Below are 17239 nucleotides of genomic sequence, written 5' to 3'. Positions count from 1 at the left end.
TTTGAGCTTCTCGTGTAGCGGTTAGCTTAGCATTCAGTCCTGTCTCAGCGGTAACATCCGTCTCTCTTAAAGATAATGAAGCAGCCGAAAACTCTCAACCCCTGAATAAACAGAACATTTTATCAAAGCCGCTTCATGCGTCGGGTCCAAACTGTCAGGAACTTTCTCTGCACAGCGTTTGTTTTTAGCTCCACAGCTTAAAGTGAGACTCTCAAAAACAGAAAACTGGATTTTCTCCAGGCAGCGTGAAAACCAGAGCGGCTGCAGCCTCCTCTCTCCTGACTCAGTGTCAGCTTTACATTTCTGCAGACGTGGATGGATCTTTTTATCCTGCAGCGGTCAGTGGTGTCCTGACCCCGTCAGCTCATCCACAGCTCCTCAACACAAACTGCTCAAATCATTTTGATCAGATTATTTAAAGCGAAACAGAGATTTCCTTTGTGTTTGACTCTGAGCGACAGGGGGCGCTGCAGCAGCCTCTGACCATCAGCCTGGAGAATCTATTGATCTCAACAAAGTCCTTATTGATCAGAATCAGATTTGTTGCCCTGCAGCTTCACACAAACAAGGACTCTGCTTTGCATAAACAACAAACATCACAGGTAGAACAACGGAAGTAAGATCAGATCAACTGTGTTTATTTTATGTGTTAATGACAAATGTTTTATTTTGGCACAAACGTGCCCCCGGGGGCCGTCAGCGGTGTGTCGGTGCAGACCGGTGGACCCCCGGTGTCACGGTCGGACTCAGACTGGACTCTGCCTGCCGTGTTTCTTAGATCTGATGTTGCATCCTTGTCCCCGCTGTCCCAGGCTCCACCAGTCGCCTCCCCGCTGACAGAGACCAGACCCGGTCGTCGTGCACGGCGCTCTCTCTCTCTCGGAGACGCGCCCCGGGTTCCGTCCTACCGGAGGCAGCAGCGGCTCGGTGTCTGCAGAGAGAAAGGGGGACCAGCTTCACCTGCACCGGGATTTATTAACGCGGAGGTTCCGGAGCCTGTGTCGGATCCCGTCACCGCCTGAACCGGTAAGGACTCAAATCCTCTGAGCCCGGATTGATTTGTCCGCTGTGCGTTTTTATTCCTCCAGCTGATGGCGCGCGCCCGTCAGCCCGTCACCGTGAAGCCCCGTTCATCACACACGAGCCAATTAAGACCGCTTTATTAAAACGGGGTCCGGGATCTGCATCCCGCAGCTCCGCTGTGCGCACAAAGGCTCTGCGGGGCCACCTCTCCACAACACGAGCTTAAAGTGTCTCGAGCTCCGCGTTCAGCACCGAGCTGGAGACCCGAGAGTCTCTGGTTCCTGTTGAAGACAGAAAGTGAAGGGTCTCTGTCTCTGGTCCTGTCCCGCTGCCTCAGCCCGGAGCGAAGTGTCTTCAGGGTCTGACGTGTGTGTGTGTGCGGGGTTATTCACCTGCAGCCGGGGCGTGCGTGCGCGTGCGCGTGCGTGCGTGGTGGTGTGGAGATCCGCTGTGCTGGAGGATGATGTCCTTCATATCAAGTCACCTTGACCACCCATCAGCAGCAGCTGTTAGTGCGCGTGGGCCTCAGATATCCTCTGAATGCCCCTGATCTGAGACAGAGATGATCAATAAGTGTCATGATGGACACAAACTCAGCTCTGTACACACTTTATTAAAGACTACAGAGGCTTTAGTTATATACTCTACATCTATATCTGTATATTAGCATTTCATTAACATACAAAGAAACATCTGTAGGCTGTAAACGTTCAGTTCGGTATAATTAAATTTAACTTACTGTTTAAAAGCTGCAGCAGATCAGAAACAGTTTTCATCTCAAAACTGCAATCAAAGGCTGTACGAATAAAAAAAACCCACTGTGGGATCAGTAATAAATACATCAATAAATATATGAGAATCAGAAGGAGCTTTGTTGCCAAGTAGTGTTTTACACATACGAGGACTTTGCTGTGGTGATGAGGTGCTACACGCAGACAAACATACTGTCGACATAAATAAATGTAGAAATAAATAAATATGGAATAAACAAATGCAAGTTATAAAAGAATAATAGAAGAATAGAGAAAAATAATACAAGTATTTGCAGAGAAAGAACAACGTGGTGATATTTACATTTACTCTGGTTTGTGTTGTGCAGCAGGAGAGAGTGTCGTGTACAATGTAAAAATATACAACCACCAATACGTGACAGGTTTAGGCGTGATGGGAGATTAAACGGCGTTTACATACAGACATTTGTATTATTTGAAAAGGGGGAGTGTCAGTAGAGACCCGGGCTTGTTAATGAGGCTGCAGACGGGAAGAAGCTGCTTTTGTGGCGAGAGGTTTTGGTCCTGATGGACCGCAGCCTCCTGCCAGAGGGGAGAGTCTGAGACAGTTTGTGTCGGGGGGGGAGGAGTTTATTTGACGGATATTCCAACAAATATCACCACATCTTCACATTCATCTCTTTTGGTTTCTGTTTTGGTCAGAGCCAGAACTCTGTGCGTTGCATTGTGGGAGAATAGTCTTGAATAGTGACGGAGGGAACTTGACCTGCTTCACAGAGTCTGGGATGTGGATTTGAGAAACACTCGAGCGAGTACACACTTTTAGTTTACCTCGTGTGTGTGTTTACATCCTCCTGCAGCCTGTAGAGGCCTCGCTGCAGCTCTCCGGATTAAATAACAACAAAACAATATTATTATTACTCAGTAACGTGCAACACATCACACCCCAGTAGCTCCGCAGCTGTTTACCTGCAGCCCTGAGCATCAACGCGGCGCTCCGGGTAACTCGTCACCCGGGCGACGCCCTCAGCACCGCGGCGAGGACATCAGGGAGCCGTAATCACAAACAGTTCCTGTAATCTGGCAACGCTTCAGGAGGACGAGGCGGTTCATAATGATCTGCTGGTTTTAGTCCTGCGACGTCCCATGAGTGCACGTTTGTGTTTTTGTAGATGACGACAGGTGAGTCTGGCTCACCTGCACTGCCGTCACCACGCTGCTTATCCACCAGAAAAAAACAGCCGCATAGATTGTTATGCAGCAGCATTACAATTCAAATCTATTCAAACTAGGGCTGCAACTAACGATTATTTTCATTATCGACCAATCTGCCAACTATTTTCATGATTAATCGACTAATGTTTAATCTATAAAATGTCAAGAAATTGTGAAAAAATCAGTTTCCCAGAGCCCAAAGTCACGTCTTTAAATCGCTTCTTTTGTCCAACCGAGAGTCAAAAACCCAAAGATTAGCAGCAAATCCTCACATTTTTAACATTTTTTGCTTAAAGAAACAACTGAAATGATTAATAAATCATCAAAATAGTTGTTGATTAATTTCTTTTGATTGATTAAGTTATTTATCCCCGTAGGGCAACTCAGTTTCAGTGTACCAGTCACATTAAACAAAAACAGAACAACCACAATCAGTCGTGCAACATATCAGCCTCTGGGCTCCAGAGCAAGCACGGGCCTGGGAAATCCAGTCCAGGTCTGAGGTTGATCCTTCCTGCAGTAAGTCCTCATTCTATGAGTTCAGCTGGGGAGCGGGAACTTTCAGAGTTACTGTGTTTTATTGTGAAAATCCCTCTTTGTGCATCCACAGTATTACTGTTAATTGGATTTATTAAAAGATCACCTGATTTATGAGGGGATCACCTGATTTATGAGGGGGTCCTGCAGCATACATGCATGTACAGACACAAAGGTAAAAGTATAGTACATGCATTTACATTTATTCATTTAGCTGTCGCTTTCACGCCTCTGGAGCAACGAGGGGTTATACAGGCTAATGGGTCATTTATCAATATGCATTATAACAAATGCAATAGACAGATTAAAGTCATGAAGACAGCCGTCCAGCTGTAAATTCCACATACACACAGTTATTATTGATAGTACAGTTGGTACCTTTTAGTAACAGAGCGTGTAGGTTTTTTATTTTATTCACACACATAAAAACATACAGTCAAGAAGAAAGATACGTTCCCAGGCCCTCCTGAAATTTTCTTCTTCGTTGTTAATTCTAGCCAACATGCGTTCATATGATGCAACTGACATCCTTTCCATCCATTATTCAAGCAGCTGTGACCATCCCAACTTTTGAAACCCCTCGTTCATATTTGGATATATTTGACATTTCTGTTTGGTCCCCTGACTTGGTGATACAGGTACCACCACACCCAGCCACTTACTCACATGTTCACTCTGACACTTCCAACATAAATTATTTCCTTTTAAGCCCATTCTATGTAGTTTTGAAGGGGTGAAATAAAATCTATGAGTTATCTTGTACTGAATAAATTTCCCCTTCGCCTCTTTCATGTGTTTCCTTGTATTTGATAAGATATTTAACCAATCCTCCTCACTCAGATCACACCCGAGGTCTTTCTGCCAAATGATCCTCAGATTCTTACATAAATCTTCTCGTATACCATTAAATGCCTTGTAGAATATTGCTGCTCTGTGTTTTATATTAGGTGGGTCCAAAACCTTCATCAGTGTATTCTGGCTGCGACTAAATTCACCCTTTGTGATGCATTCGCTTATTTGTAAATATTTCCAAAAATTACCTTTAATATTTAGAGCGTGTAGTTTTAAGAAAAGAAAATAGAGACGAGCTGAAGAAACAAAAAGCAGAAATTGATCTGTACTCTGTCTTTGTGGTCAGTGTGAACATGAGGAGCTAAAACGGGCAGGTGAGGCTTTAAAAGGAGCTGCGGGAACAGAAAACGCCTCGTTGTCCCCAGAAGGTGAGCTTGATGTCAGGCTCGAGTCCCCACACTGTGATGAAAACCAGACACACACACACACTCTCTCACACACAAACAAACGGCGGTGGAGTCATCTCTTGTGACTAATTCCTCCCGTGGTGGAACGCAGCCTAATGCTCCCACCGCATCTTAAAATACCACCGCAATTAGCGACACTCGTCCCCATTGAGCGCTGCAGCGTGGGGTCAATTAGCGTTTGTGAGGTGGCTCGGCAGAAATCTGCGAGAGACACGGAGAGGGCGGATAATCGCATTACGGGAGCTGACAGGCTGCTTTCTGCCGCGCGGTGTAATGTGATGCATGAAACGCGGAGACAACAGGAGATTCTCAGTCCACTCTGAGGAGGATCCTGGGGGAACCCATCAGACCCCTGCAGGCCTGCGGGTCACGTCGCCGCCGTAATCCCCCGTCGGCCACGCCTGGCACGGCCGTCCAGCCGCACCAGCAGAGTGAGTCAAAGTGGTGTCAGATTCTGCTGCAGTGACGCGGACCAAACCCGCGGTGTCTGGTCCTGTTGATCGCCTGCAGGCAGCAGATTGTTGGCTGTGATGATCGTTATTATCTGCCCGCCACGTCACATTTACAACACGACTCCACCAGAAAGCTGATCCTGCACGCTAACTGCTCACTGTCACTGTACAGCTGCTACAGGAGACACTATTAAGGTGACTTAAAAACTATCTCCTGCTGCAAACGGGCTTCTGACGGGATTGATTTAAGAACCCGTCCTTTAAGGTTAGAATTAGGAGGTTTGGTTTCGGCACCCTGTACGCAGGATAAGCGGTTGACGATGGATGGATGGTTTCAGCATGTCGGCCTTTAAAGGGGACCAATTGTGCTTTTTCATATATTCTGGCATTTCTACAAAGTTATAATGTTGGATGTTCGTGTTAAACATGACCAGAGCTTCAAATAATGAGGTCAAAGTATTTAAAAGAAATCCCTGTGAGCCAAAACCTCAGATTTCACCCCGTTCTGGACGCTCTGTTTTAAACCGGCTCGGTGTGATGTCATTCTGAGCCAGATTTCCATATATGGTAATTTGCTCCATGCAGAGAATGCTGGCCACGCCCACAAAGGAACCTGGTAAACACAGAAGACAATGGCCAATCAGAGGACAGTGGGCTGTGAGAGGGGGGGCCTTAAAGAGACAGGAGCATCTACAGCTTGTTTCAGACAGAGGCTGAAATGAAGGCCTACATGAAGAATCAGTATAGGAACTTTGAATCATGCAAAGCTGCCGTACAGGAGTCACAGAACTACAGTTTAGGGCTGGAAATGCAGTATAACAGGTCTCCTTTAAGGCCACATCCACACAATTTTGTTTAAAAACTGAGTTTCAAAATAAAATCGATCTCCATCCACAGCAGCGTTTCAGCTGCGTATCAGAGTTGATCTCCGAGACGAACGAAGAACCACAGCAGAGATTTCTTTGACCGACAAAGAGGTGGAACTGTTGCAACTGAAAGTAACACGAGAGCACAAAGAGACTATGGCGGCGGGAAACAGACTGGGAGTCGTCGCAAAGCAAATATGGAGACATGCACGGTGTAGAACAAAGCTCTGTCAGCAGCATCGTGTTTCTACTTTGCATGTCTGATAAGAGCCAATCAGGAAGCCAAACGTGAGCGTCATCGTTTCACCTGTCAGCACTAAGACGCTACCCCGGAGTTTAAAACCAAAACGGGGTCAGCCGCATTTTCAGACTTCAACGTTTTAGGAGGCGGAAACGTAGCAGAAGGTCTGAGTTTTAGAACGAAGACGTAATCGTGCGGATGGAGCCTAAAAGATGGTGTCACATCTCCCCACAGGTTAGCGTCTTCATGTGGACGTGAGTTTTCCTCCTCGAAAGATTCGTAGAGGCTTAGAGAAGTTTTCCATCACCTGAATCCCCCGCCGACCCCTGACATTTATCTGTGGAGCCTTTTTCGGAGTAGCTCCTGCATTATTAAGTGACAAACAGTCAGATGAATGAAAAATAAATCCACAACACATCATTGGATCTACTGTTTACAGAAGAAAAGGCCCCTGTTGACAGAGTGTGGTGTTGATAAAACAGTGGACACACATGGTGCAGCACAAACCACTGACGAGGAGCAGAACGCGCCTGAATCCTGCAGATCTGTAAAAAAGAAACCGCTGCAGCAGCTTGTTAGACAAGAAGAGAGGCATCGTGTGCAGCTGAAGAAGATCAGGAAGGTCGGGCTCATTTAGCTTCATCAGAAACATCTTTTCATAAAGTCGATGCGCTCGACAAAGTCACTTTTCGTCAACCGACCAATCACAGCCTGGATGTGGGCGGGACATAAAATAAAAGCATGCGATGGAAACATTGAACGGTTCTGCATGAATGGATATGATTATTGATGAGTTAGTACGTAGCATTAACTAAGTAGAGACCCGTGTAGACTAGTGCTGCCTGTAGTCGACTGATAGTCCAGTCATGTGTGTTTTTGTGTACAGCGATTGAGCCGAAGGGGGAGGTCAGTAACACGTGGTGGCTCCGCTTTAATGTTGAGAGGCTGCGGAGCTGCAGTCTCAATTCATTCAACTTACACTGTATATTTCCAGCTAAACTGAGGCTTATTGCGTAGAGTTTTGTGTGCATGCCGTGCTGCGCAGCTGCGTGCACGTCGCGGTTCCTCGCGGGTCTATTTCAGGTAGTCGGCTGTTTAAAAACAATAAAATATTCTTTGTGTGGTTCATCAACGGTGATTAATTATCCGAAAGTCCCGCGAGGGGCGAACAACTCGGCACAACACCAGTGAAGCTGGAGCTCCGTCTCTTCAGCAAGTGTTCCTCAATTTAGGATTTATTTATGCATTTTAAAAACATTTATTGAAAGTTTTATTCTTTTTAACATGTTTATTTACAGCATTAAACGTTGAAATTTATACTGTAACAGGCTGTATATTAACTTATTGGGAGAAAACTGGTAGTTCTGTGTAAAATCAGACGTTGAGCACCCCTGTATCTCCAAAATGGCGTGATCCTTGTGTCGCTGCGAAGCTTCAACTGTGAGATTGACCGTCGTATCAGGCTCCGCCCATCGAAGCATCGAATCTTCGACTATTAGGGGTCAGCTGTAGTGTAGACTAGATTTAATGAAAACAACTCACGAAAATGAAACGGCTGGAGCTGGATTTAATGTTATAGTAGTGGTAAACTATACAGATTACTACTATCTGAAACTATTAATCATGTTGTTTTAAGTTATTGATCCCCGAGGGAAAAGTCGTGTCTCTGTTGCTGATATAACGAGAGACACATAAAGGGATTAGGAATACTCATAGAAAGTTGGTAAGTAGAGAAATATATAAAGAATAACTTTAAAGACATACGGATATACACAATATTTACATTTTTAACAGAACTGTAATGATGAGCATAGTGAATAGATCATTAAATCATATATATCATTAATAAATAGACATTATATTAACGGTATACTATAAAATGAACATTAGTGTGATAGACACTAAGTGATAAAATACTAATAGACTCCTTGTTCGTCCTGCAGTTAGTGGAGAGTAGATCTGCAGTGGACGGATGAAGCCAGTGAAACACTGACATGATTAAAAGTCTAAAACTGAATGTGAGTCTGCAGTTTTTAGTCAAATAACATACAATTTTCTTTGGGAGGGCCGACGCCACAGCTCTGCCCCGTGTGCTTTCCTGAAGTACACAACTGAACAACAGATGTACCAGGTCATTGTTAGACTTTTGAAATCTATTAAACCTTTTTAAGGAGATGAGGCGTGTTCTCGTGGTAACGGCTAGTAGAGAGGGGGAAGGGAGATAATCAAGGGAGAGTCCTCTCAGGGATAGTTAATGGTTGGTGTGTGTGGGTCACCAGCTGGGTATTGATCCGGAGCTGCAGGATTCAGACTGACTGTTGGCTCGAAACCAAGTTCCTCTCTCGCAGCTGTTTTTCATTCTCTGTCATATAAATTACACCCTGACATTTACAGCCGGCTCAGAGCAGCAGGGCAGCGTCTATCTGAGGACTCGGGTCCTTCACTGCAGTAAAAGTATGTAAGTATTATCAGCTAAATGTACTTTAGTATTAATAGTGCAGTAAAATCTTCACTATTATGTTTCTGGATTAATATTCCTGCTGTCTTATAATGGATCTTTTTAGTTCATTTATATCCTGCCGGGTAGTTTAATTTGCAGCAATGCATCATGGTCTGTGAGATCATCGTGTGTTTGTGGCGTCGCTGTCCTGAACCTCGCGCAGTCAGATAAACAGACTGTTTGCAGCTTTGTGACGATGCATTTTCCAGCTGATAAGGAGGTGGAACTCTTCATGCAGCGGAGGAAAAAGGACAATATCTGTCTCTGAGATGTGGTGGAGCAGAACTGTAAAGCTGCATAACGGAAATACTCAAGTAGATTAATCAATTAGTCGGACAAAAGAAAATTAAGCAAAGTATGAATATATACCAAAGTACCGTACTTGAGTTCATTTCCTGTATTTACAGTGCAGCACGTTGTATTTTCTGATGCTGGGCTGCAGTTTTGACTTGATGCAGGAAGACAGATGTTCGTGAAGCTGCAGTTTCAGTTCTTACAGAGTGAAACTGCTGCAATCCTACGGGTGAATAACTTTAGAGGGTTTCTCTGGTGAGTTAGTATATCAATTACATAAAGTCTGGGGACTCATAAGAGACACGGGTCAGTTTTATAATGTTTCTGTATAAATATCTTAAACATCGAAAGACGGCATTATTTACATTTAATGAGCTGAATGTTATTCCTTCGTTTAGCACTTAAATTTAATAAGTTAACTTCAGAGCCTGCTCATGAGCATTGGTGTTGTTTTTAACACATGAAACACTTGAATCTGTGGTGAGAGAGTCTGAACACACCAGGTCAGCCTGTGTGAGATGGAAATCTCGTAGGACTGAACCTCTGAAAGCTTCAGGTAGAGCTCCCTACAGTGTCTTCTAACTGTTTCTATTCTCATCGATTATTACCGCTCGATCAGAGCAATAATCTTTATGAGCTGTTTGCAGCCTGAGAGGCACCGCTCAGGGCTCACTTTACTGTCCCTCCTCTGCACGTTAGACAAAACAGATCTATATTTCTGTTTACAGTTTTTCTAAAGGGGCGCACACCAAAGCTCAAACAGTCAAGGTCTGCAGAGGTGTTACGTGCTACATTTCCAAACGGTATATCCGAACGCCTAAAACGCTGCTGACCCCGTTTTGGTTTTAAACTCCGGGGTAGCGTGTTAGTGCTGAATGCACACGATGCTGCTGACAGAGTTTTAGTTTTGGAGTTCTGCAGCTGCGGAGTAGACAATCTGCTTCCTGTTTACACCGGCACGCACGTGCCCAGTGTACGTGAACGGTCACGTGATGTGCGTTTTAAGCCACTTTAATATAGACGAAGATCAATTCTGATACGTGGCTAAAACGCTGGTGCGGACGGAGATGGATTCGTTTGAAAACTCTGTTTTAAAATGTATTCCCTGTCGTTCCCGCTGGCTGCTGAGCACGATTTTGTTGCCCGCTCACTTTGAATTTGACAGGTGGAGAGTCTCAGTTCTTACACACTGCACCTTTTTAAACAATCTATGATCAGAATAGCTGATTGATTTTCTGTTGATCAGCGCTATAAAAGACACACATAAATAAAAGCACACACACACAGAGAGCCAGTTCACGGCGTGGCAACACATCAAAGGAGACTCTCTGATGGAGGAAGCGGAGCAGCCGGAGGGAAGAGCTGCTGTGACTGAAGTGCTTTCTAATTCACACAATGGCCTGTGTGTGTGTGTGTGTGCACATAGTGATGTGGGGTCTTTTTCTGGCTGCACATCAAGCTAATCTGGTTTGTGCTGAAGACTGCAGAGGAGAGCGACAGGAAACGGGATTCACTTCCTGTCTGTCTAACAGGCAGAGCGAAGCACTCAGACTATAGATTAGAAGTATATAGGGCTGATTATAATGATTGTGATCATTATCAGTTAATCTGTCTATTAGTCTTTCCATTATTCGATCTTTTGGTCTATAAAATGACAGAAAAACATAGAAATATCTGTCACAATGTCAAAAAACCAAAAATTATTAAATTTAATGTCCCAGAAAACCATAAACATTCACATTTCATCATCTAGAATCAGATACATCTTTATGCAGTTGAAAGAGCATCGGAATAGTTAATAATTTTTGCTGATGTGAAATCATCGTGTCTCTAATGTGAAATCAGCCCGAAGTCGTGTCTCTGATGTGAAATCAGCCCGTAGTCGTGTCTCTGATGTGAAATCAGCCCGTAGTCGTGTCTCTGATGTGAAATCAGCCTGTAGTCGTGTCTCTGATGTGAAATCATCGTGTCTCTGATGTGAAATCATCGTGTCTCTGATGTGAAATCATCGTGTCTCTGATGTGAAATCATCGTGTCTCTAATGTGAAATCAGCCCGAAGTCGAGTCTCTGATGTGAAATCAGCCCGTAGTCGTGTCTCTGATGTGAAATCAGCCCGTAGTCGTGTCTCTGATGTGAAATCAGCCCGTAGTCGTGTCTCTGATGTGAAATCAGCCCGTAGTCGTGTCTCTGATGTGAAATCAGCGCGTAGTCGAGTCTCTGATGTGAAATCAGCGCGTAGTCGTGTCTCTGATGTGAAATCATCGTGTCTCTGATGTGAAATCAGCCTGTAGTCGTGTCTCTGATGTGAAATCATCGTGTCTCTGATGTGAAATCATCGTGTCTCTGATGTGAAATCAGCGCGTAGTCGTGTCTCTGATGTGAAATCATCGTGTCTCTGATGTGAAATCAGCGCGTAGTCGTGTCTCTGATGTGAAATCATCGTGTCTCTGATGTGAAATCAGCGCGTAGTCGTGTCTCTGATGTGAAATCAGCCCGTAGTCGTGTCTCTGATGTGAAATCAGCCCGTAGTCGTGTCTCTGATGTGAAATCAGCGCGTAGTCGTGTCTCTGATGTGAAATCAGCGCGTAGTCGTGTCTCTGATGTGAAATCAGCGCGTAGTCGTGTCTCTGATGTGAAATCAATGCGTAGTCGTGTCTCTGATGTGAAATCAACGCGTAGTCGTGTCTCTGATGTGAAATCAGCGCGTAGTCGTGTCTCTGATGTGAAATCAGCGCGTAGTCGTGTCTCTGATGTGAAATCAACGTGTAGTCGTGTCTCTGATGTGAAATCAGCGCGTAGTCGTGTCTCTGATGTGAAATTATGAAACATGTAGTCTTCTTGGCGGCGTTCGCACTTATATATTAGATATTAGATATTTCGATGTTGGACAGATATTTGGGCTGAAGTGACGTGTGAAGTGTGAACAGGGTCTTTGTTTTCATGAAGAGAGCAGTTTCTAATAAAATACATCATCCTCTGTCCTCATTCTCAGTTTTATTGTTTTCAAATGTGACTCGAATCCTGTGCCGGATCTGCAGAAGTAATACTTTCCTTCCAGTGAAACCATTTTCCTCCTTTTTATTTCAGTGTTAGGAGGCGAGAAGATCTGGTGCGGTGATTAGATAGTGGTCTGCCCCGTGAGACCCCATTTAAAATCCCATTTGTGTTGGAAGCAGACTCAGTTTGGACTCCAGTTCACCAGAACCAGCCCCGACACCATGTGTTTAACAGCTCTGTGTTCGGGCTTTCAGTCTGTCTGTGTTAAATATAGCAGGACGTGCTGCTGCCATGTGTGCAGATCCTCAACATGCTGCTGGGCTCGGCAGCAACTGTCCCCCATACGGAGACGCGAAGCACATGGACACATGCGGAGACGCGAAGCACATGGACACATGCGGAGACGCGAAGCACATGGACACATGCGGAGACACGAAGCACCTGGACATGAAGCACCTGGACACATGCGGAGACACGAAGCACCTGGACATGAAGCACCTGGACACATGCGGAGACACGAAGCACCTGGACACATGCGGAGACACGAAGCACCTGGACATGAAGCACCTGGACACATACAGTGACAAGAAGCACCTGGACATGAAGCACCTGGACACATGCGGAGACACGAAGCACCTGGACATGAAGCACCTGGACACATGCGTAGACACGAAGCACATGGACACATGCAGAGACACGAAGCACCTGGACACATACAGTGACAAGAAGCACCTGGACATGAAGCACCTGGACACATGCGGAGACGCGAAGCACATGGACACATGCGGAGACACGAAGCACCTGGACACATGCGGAGACACGAAGCACCTGGACATGAAGCACCTGGACACACGGAGACAAGACACCTTTTTGTTCTTGTGTGTAACGATCAGTGATTAATTCTGTCGCCCTGAACACCTGTCTGTCTCTGTCCTCACCTGTCCACCTCCTCCTCTCTCTTTCTCTGTCGGTGCCCAACTCTGCTTGGCGGCGGGTTCAAACGGTTCGTAGAAGGCTGGGATTTTCCACATCCTGAGGTTGTTTCTCTCAGCAGAGTAAAGAAACTGGCTCCAGGTTGTGGTGGACGGTTGGATCTCTTCTGTTGCGTCCCTCGTGGACAGGGTGAAGGAAGTGTCGGTCGGTCTCAGCTGTCCCGGAGGCTGGCAGAGAGTCAGCAGAGTCCATGTTACAGCTGGTGGAAATCAGGGCAGCTGCAATATGTTCATTAGGACGACAGCAGAGAGACAGAGGGTGCATGTTGCTGTCGGTGTAGCGGAGGGTTTGGCAGGCTGCAGGCATTTTGTTCCCTCTATTGTTCCTGCTGGTGGATGATCCGTCTTCTTTGTCCACAGCAGTCTGCTCCTTAATAAAAGCCCATTGCTCACTGTCCTTGACTGTCCTGTGGCTGCCACACTGATCTCTGCTGCTGCAGGCACACCGGAGGAGGAGGGGGAGGGTGATATGGAGAAAACTGTGAGGCCTCCCCAGGGGGGTGAGGAGGGTGAGAGAAGTAAAGGTACTGTCTCAAGCTCCACCCACCTGATGGAGATCAATTCTGATGCGCAGCTAAAACTGCGGTGTGGACGGAGATCGTTTCTGTTTTAAAAATACAATTTAAAACAAAAGCGTAGTAGTGTGGATTCGGGGTGGGAATCTGTGGGCACCTCACGATTCGATTACGATCCAGAGGGCTGCGATGCGTCATAAAACGATTATCGATGCATTTTGATGCATCATTTTCTCTATACAGGATCCCTGGGTAATTACTAAGCATTTAAAATCCTAAAGAAACATCTGCTAATTTACTTTATTAACCTCAGGTCCATGGTCCCTCATTTCTTTAACAACTAGTTGTCAGACTCTGAAAACTGAAAAATAATTATCATGATGTTCAGCATGTGAACAGGATGTAAATGTGAATGCCGCCTTTCTAGTCTTTGCGACCACTCAAAGCGCTTCTACATCACATTCACCATTCACACACATTAACTTAGCTAACGTTACATAACAGCTGAAAACAGGGGAGACGTTAGCTAGCGCTAACAGCCTTCACTTTTCCAGCAGTTGGGGAAACTACAGACTTTTATTAACGAACACACAGTGACCTACGCTGCACGTTGAGACTGAAACTTACTGCTAATATTTTCCTCCGCTAACTTTCAGCGTCATGTTCTGCCGCTCGCTCACCCTCATTCGCTGCGCGAGTTAAAATCATTACTTGCACATTGATATTAATCATCGTGTGACATTTCAGTAGAGTGGTTATTCGCTGTGTTGGTGTGCTGAATACAGGGCAACACTGCTGGTCTCTCTGTGATGTGCACGCCGCAGACGGTCCGGGCGTCTGCGGCGTGCACATCGCGGATTCGGCCTCTTGTGTTCCGTCAACATCACGTTATCGATTAAAATTTAATTGATTTTAGACGAGAGGGACAGGCGTTCTAACAACAACAACAGGGCGTTAGTTGTTGTAGTTTGACGTCAGATTTGACGCTCTTTAAAACAGTGACTGAATGAAACACATATTTTCCGCTTCCTGTGAACGTCATTATCTCTGATATCCGTTCAGAGATCCTCTGTGAGATCCGAGAGAGGGACGCTCCAGAACCTTCCTGAGGGTTTTCATGTTTTTAAGTTTCCTTCAGTATCGCAGTGATCCAGTGACAGCTGTCTGGACACCCACGCTAACTGCTAACAGCTGGTTCAGCTGCTGGCAGTTTGACATTGGGCTGATGATGCAGCCGACTCACTGACGTCACGGCGACATGATTCTTCCTGTGTGCATCTTGGTTTGTATGATCTTTTCTACGATTGTCATAAAAAGTGCTTGAGGTTCTTCGGTCCACCCCCCCCCCCCCCCCCCCCCCCCCCCCCCCCCCGACATAGACATACAGAAGTCGAGCGTTGATTGGCGTTGGAGTGTCAAAGTGTGTTTGTGTTCCTCTCAGACAGACTTTAATTCAAACCAGATCTTACTCACATCTGAGTAACACTCCTCGCAGGAAGCAAAGATCTGCGGTGTGACAGCAGGGATGGATGTTTGTCTGCAGATACGCATCGTGTCAGACTCTCAACGTTTAACCTACGCTTAACCCCGAGGGGGGGGTGTGATGAGTGGGGGAGGGTGTTGGACGTCATGTCATCCTTCTTCAGCCGGCCTAATGGGAGGAGCAGCAGTGAGTTGGCTGCTTATCTGCGACACCTCAGCTAAACCTGAAACGCATGCATTTGTCTTCCTATCTGAATGGGGACATCTCATTGGCTTAATGCTGTACAGCCCCTCACCCCAACCTTCACCATCACAGCTACACGCCTAACCTGAACCCTAAAACCAAGTCTTAACTCTCAAACAGCGCTTTAAACCTGTGGGGTTCGGCAGATTTGGTCCCCACAAAGCTGGTCGGTCTCTACAGGTGAAGTAAATCCTGTTAATATTGTAAAACACAAACTAGAGGCAGCTGGTCTGGTTCCTCTCAGTGAGTCTGTTCAGCATTAAACAAACTGCTGGTTTTTGTGTCACCGGTTCCTGCTGATGGCGATCAGCTTTACAGACGGGCGATGAGACAGACGGACAGACAGGTGGTGACAGCAGCTGTGTGATCGGATATATCGGCGTTTAAAATGACAAATCTCAGAGGGAGTCAGCGGCGAGCGCAGAGCGTCTTGACTCCTCTGTCCCTCGCCTCCCGGGCCGAGTAGAGCTGAAAGGTTTTTCCTTCCGTTGTTTTGCAGAGCCGAGAAGGAGGACAGTTTTTCTCTGCTGCTAAGACTGACTCGAGGTCTGAACAGGGCCGAGTAGAATTCCAAGGAAGTTTTTCTCGGCTGTTTTGGCTGCTTTTAGTGCAAACAAACTGAAGTCACAGCGACGCTTGTGAATCTGAATCAGAAGGAGACAAACATACAGTCGACATAAATAAATGTAGAAATATATACAGTAAATATGGAATAAACAGATGCAAGTTATGTAAGAATTATAAAAGATTAGAGAAAAATAATACAACTATTTGCAGAGAAAGAACAACGTGGCAGATATTTACATGTGCATTACTCTGATTACTGATTCTGTGTACATAAATATAAATTGACAAAATATAGAATAACAACGATTAACAAAAAATATGTGCAATAAGAGGAAATAAATATCACACGATAAAGAGGAGCAGGTGTGAGAGGAAATCAAGTAACCTAACAATAGAAGTTGAAAAGCTTGATGATTCGTCAGTGTAACTTTGAACTGCCTTGCTGTTCTGCGTCACCATCAGACTGTGATCCGTTCGGTCCATAACACTTAAAGTCCATAACGGCCACACGTGTACAATTTTACCGCCATTCACATCAGCCTGCTCGGCCAGCAAACGTCGACCCAGTGGACGCCGTAGCGCTACTGCAAACTAGCACTTCGCGGTGTAACTGCTGACAGATGGAGACGCCGACGCACAAGGATAAATGCCTGGCTACGCGCGCAGAAGTATAAATCGCGCTTCAGTCGGCAGCTTCGTTCAGCGGCAGGTGTAAAATTTATCCACGCTGCTCTGGTAAAAAGCTGTGAAGCGTGTTGATGTGGACGTCCTCTAAAAGTCCAGACAGGTTTGGACAAATGTCTTAAAGCTTAAATAGATTTGTCTGTGACTGCGAGCGTCTTCTGCTGTGCTGGTTTCTCTGATGAATGCAGTTGGACTGCTTCCTGTCCCCCGCGGCCACATCTCACACCACACTACACCTCCCAGAATGCAGCTGTCCCCGAGTCTGGGCGTCTCCTCAGTGGTTTTAGATTCCGTCTCCACGCGGCTTCAGTCCCGTCCGGAGAGGACCGAGTTGGTTTCTGCTGCAGCAGGTTAATGCGTCCTGTCCCTTCAGGTGGACCGCGTTGTGGATCGGGTCTGCCAGTCCCCGGGTCCTCTTTGGACCGGGTCTCTCGTCTACAGAGGCAGCGTGTGACAGTGGTGCAAAGTAACCAAGTACATTTACCGAAATACTGTACTTAAGTACACATTTGAAGTATCTGTACTCACAGTGAGCTCCGCCTCAAACTAAAATCCTGCTTTTACATTAATGCACGAGGAATAATAATCTGATGTTGGGACATATGATAGTACAACAGGCACATATTACTGCTCTGAGTA

At 45.8% G+C, this 17239-nt stretch overlaps 1 protein-coding gene across 2 annotated transcripts in view; it reads left to right on the top strand.

Annotated features, from left to right (window-relative positions):
- Window positions 1-775: 775 nt before the first annotated feature.
- Window positions 776-17239, top strand: part of enox1 (ecto-NOX disulfide-thiol exchanger 1) — a 116327-nt gene continuing 99863 nt past the window's right edge. For both annotated transcript variants that reach the window (XM_038720005.1, XM_038720004.1), the window contains exon 1: window positions 776-1026. The gene's annotated coding sequence lies outside the window, so the exon portion shown is untranslated. The remainder of the gene's footprint in view (window positions 1027-17239) is intronic.

Source organism: Micropterus salmoides, unplaced genomic scaffold (assembly GCF_014851395.1).
Source record: "Micropterus salmoides isolate LMB-PRFRI ecotype aquatic unplaced genomic scaffold, ASM1485139v1 Ms_hic_scaffold_15, whole genome shotgun sequence".
NCBI lineage: Eukaryota > Metazoa > Chordata > Actinopteri > Centrarchiformes > Centrarchidae > Micropterus > Micropterus salmoides.
Note: the sequence above shows the minus strand (reverse complement) of the source record. Positions and strands in the feature narration are given on the sequence as shown.